General features: G+C 35.2%; 1 pseudogene; it reads right to left on the bottom strand.

Moving 5' to 3' along the window:
- Positions 1-371: 371 nt before the first annotated feature.
- LOC109451678 (programmed cell death protein 4 pseudogene) lies at positions 372-1,392 on the bottom strand (annotated as a pseudogene).
- Positions 1,393-4,359: the final 2,967 nt, after the last annotated feature.

Genomic DNA, 4,359 nt, shown 5'->3' with positions numbered 1-4,359 from the left:
GTGATTTTATTACAAAAATACTGTCCTTAAAAGAAAAGAGTGGCAGTCAGACATCAATGCAAAACTTGGAATGATTAGGTCATAAAGATGGCACTCACAAAAGGTAGTTTATGAGAATATTCCACTTTAAAAGTGGTTACTTTTCTGTCCTTCCTTTACACCCTCAAAAAAAAAAAAAGAGGAAAGAAAAAGAAAACACTTCCTTTAAAAATTCCCCTTAAATATAAGTCCATGAAATTTCAGAACTGCCTTATACCCAAAACAAGTGCTTTAAAAACAAAACAAAACAAAAAATAAAAATCTGTACTAACAACACTTACAATTCAGCTATATATTTTTTATAACATCTAAGACTGCTAGAGTTTTTATATTCAGTAGCTCTCTGGTTTAAGATGACCTCCATCTTCTTCACTTACGAAATGTTTTCTGCTCCTTGAAGGACAAAGATCTCTGAGCTGTTTGGAAATTATTCCAGCCTGAAAACATTTTTTTACAAAACACTCAAGCACAGAGTATGAATGTGGGACAACCAGATTAATGCCCAGAATTTCACTATAAATTCTCTCATAACCTCTTTTCATTTGGCCTAGAGTCTTGGTAGAAGATTTAGAAGATTTCAAAGGGATTTTAATAAATCCAAAATCAACTTAAATGTACGTTCTCCAGTTGACTCCAAAACCATTACAATGGCTTCATATACTAGCTCATGGTGAAAACGAGGTACTTACAGTTTCTTAAGGCAATGTTCTGCTTCAGATATGTCTCCAGAGAGTAAATACTCTTTCAGCAGCATGTCAATCTCTTTAACAAGTGATTAACAGACAGCTGCCCACCTCCAGAGCCCCACACATTGTCTCTGCTCTTTCCACCTTTAGACATACTCAGGAACACGGTAGTCTAGTCAGAGCAGCTCTAGCTTTGTCAGAGCAGCTCTAGCCTGTACACAATCTACAGTTTCTTTGTAGCTATCAATATAGGTAGGTATTACATAAAATTCCATCTCCAACAGCTCTAGCCTACCACTGGCACACCAACTTGTGCTCCAGGAGTATCCGATGCTAATTCAGGTAGATCTTTCAACAATTTAAAAAATCATCAAAAATGATGATTTTTCTACATCCTTTGTGCTCATTACTACCCCACAAAGGTCAGAAGGAAGCTTAAATGCCATTTCTCTATGACAAGGCTTTCCCTCCAACGCAAAGGACACTGCCAACACTGGGTTCACTTCACATGTCACCAAGGTTTAAATCTCTTAGGATTTCCCCAATTTCATTAGTATCTTCGTGCTCAAAATATTCCTGTATGATTGGTGTTAAAGTCTTCTCAAATGCCATTTCATCCAAAGGCAAAACTAGTTTCATAAACACAATTCTCCTGGTTATCATCATAATTTCATCAGCTTCCCAACTCCCCTGCCATCTGGCAAACATCAGCTTGTTCTCTGTATCTGTGAGTCTGTTTCTGTTTTATTCACTTATTTTGTTCTTTGGATTCCACATGTAAGTGAAATCGTATGGTGTTTGTCTTTCTCTATCTGATGTATTTCACTTAGCGTAATATCCTTTAGGTCCATCCATGTTGTGGCAAATTATAAGATTTCATTCTTTTTTATAGTCGAGTAATATTCCACTGTATATATGTACATAGTATCTATGTACCAATCTTCTTTATCCAATCATCTATTGATGGGCATTTATATTGCTTCCATATTTTGGCTGTTGGAAATGGTGCTGCAAAGAACATAAGGGTGCATATATCTTTTCGAATTTGTGTTTTGGATTTCTTTGGATGAATACCCAGAAGTAGAATTCCTGGGTCATATGATAGTTCTAATTTTAATTTTTTGAGGAACATCCAGACCATTTTCCATAGTGGCTGCACCAATTTGGAATCCCACCAATAATGCACGAGGGTTCCCTTTTCTCCATATCCTCGCCAACACTTGTTTGTTCATTTGTTGATGATAGCCATTCTGACAGGTGTGAGGTGACATGTCATTGTGGTTTTAATTTGCATTTCTCTGATGATTAGTGACATTGAGCATCTTTTCATGTGTCTATTGGCTATGAAATGTCTTTGGAGAAATGTCTACTCAGGTCTTCTGCTCATTTTTTAAATTGGATTGTTTGTTTTGTTGGTGTTGAGTTGTATGAGTTTTTTCTATAAATTTTGGATATTAACCCCTTATCATATGTATCATTGGTGTTCTCCCATTTAGTAGGCTGTCTTTTCATTTTGTTGGTGGTTTCCTTTGCTGTGCAAAACCTTTTTAGTTTGATGTAGTCTCATCTGTTTATTTATTTTTTTACCTTTGTTTCCCTTTAGGGGATAGAGCAGAAAAAAATATTAATAAAAGCAATGTCAGAGAGTTTACTGACTATATTTTATTCTAATTTTATGGTTTTGGGTCTTACAATTAAGTTTTTAATACATTTTGAGTTTATTCCTATATATGGTGTAAGAAGGTGGCATAGTTTCATTTTTTTGCATGTTATCCAGTTTTTCCAATACCATGTACTGAACACTTTATCTTTACTCACTGTATATTCTTGCCTCCTTTGTCATAGATTAAATATAGGTGTGGGTTTATTTCTACATTCTCTATTCTGTTCATTGATCTATGTGTCTGTTTTTATGCTAATATCATGCTGTTTTGATTACTATAGCCTTGTAATATAGTTTGATATCAGGTAGCATGATATGTCCAATTTTGTTCTTTTTTCTCAAGATTGCTGTAGCTATTTGGGGTCTTTTGTGGTTCCATATAAATTTTAAAATTATTTGTTCTAATTCTGTGAAAAACGCCATTGGTATTTTGATAGGGATTGCATTGAATCTATAAATTGCTTTGGGTAGTATGGACATTTTAACGATGTTATCAGGTTGTTGGAAAAATAATTGAGGTTTTTGCAATTATTTTTAACCTTTTAATAATTCGTCCTATCCATGAGCATGGTATGTGCTTCCATTATATGTATCTTTTTTAAAAAAGATTTTTATTAAAATATAGCTAACATACAATATTATATTAGTTTCAGGTGTATACCGTAGTAACTCAATATTTATATACTTAAAGTAGTGATCACCATGATAAGTCCAGCAACCATCTCATACTGTACCATGCTATCACCATATTATTGACTATATTCCCCATGCTGTACATTACATCCCCATGACTTATTTGTTTTATACCTAGAAATTTGAACCTGTTATTCCCCTTCACCTTCCCCCCCTTGTTTAATTTTTCAAATACAGTTGCCATTCAATAATAGTTTATTTTAATTTCAGATGTACAGAATAGTGGTTAGACATTTGTATAATTTAAGAAGTGATCCCCAGACTATTCTAGTACCCACCTGGCACTATATATCATTATTACAATATTATTGACTATATTCTCTATGGTTTACTTTACATCCCCATGACTACTTTGCAACAACCAATTTGTACTTAATTCCTTCCCTTTTCACCCCTCCCCCCCAAAGCTCTTCTCATCTGGAAGCCATCAAAATGCTCTCTGTATATATGAGTTTATTTCTGGTTTGTTTGTTTGTTTTTCTTTAGATTCCACATATAAGGAAGATCACATTGCGTCTGTCTGTCTCTGTCTGACATACTCCATTCAGCACAATACCCTCCAGGTCTATCCATGCAACAGCAAATGGCAAGAACACATTCTCTTCCATGGCCAGACAATATTCCATTGTACATATGTACCATCTACTCTTTATCCATTGATCCATGGATGACACCCAGGCTGCCTCCACATGTTCACCACTGTAAACAATGCTGCAACGAACATATTGATGCACACATCCCCTCGAAGTAGTGTTTTGAGTTTCTCTGGACAAATACCCAGAAGTAGAATTACTGGGTCCTTCTTTGTCTCTTGTTATAGCCTTTGTTTTGTAGTCTATTTTGTCTGGTATAAGTATCGCTATTCCAGCTTTTTGTTTGTTTGTTTCCATGATCATGAAATACGATGTATGATAAAAAAAGTACAGTGAATGCTTAAATTAGAAAAATTATTACAGTAAAAGGTACATTGCCATTAATCCACCTCAGAATACTCCCCCATGCTTTGAACACACTTATTCAATCATTCTTGCCACTTTCTTGAATAGTTCCGGAAGTCCTCTTTTGTGAGTGTCTTTAGTTGTGCTGTCATGGCTATCTCAATGTCCTGAATCATTTTGACTTTGGTGAAGAGCCAGAAGTCGCATGGTGCCAGATCTGGTGAATAAGGTGGGTGAGGACACATCGTAATGTTTTTTGTGTTTCTTTTTTTAAATACATTTTATTGGGGAATATTGGGGAACAGTGTGTTTCTCCAGGGCTCATCAGCTCCAAGTAGTT

This window comes from Rhinolophus sinicus, chromosome 1, assembly GCF_057876585.1.
Source record: "Rhinolophus sinicus isolate RSI-liver-muscle chromosome 1, RSI-T2T, whole genome shotgun sequence".
Lineage (NCBI taxonomy): Eukaryota > Metazoa > Chordata > Mammalia > Chiroptera > Rhinolophidae > Rhinolophus > Rhinolophus sinicus.
The sequence above is the reverse complement of the archived record's forward strand: the minus strand, read 5'-3'. Positions and strand labels throughout refer to the sequence as shown.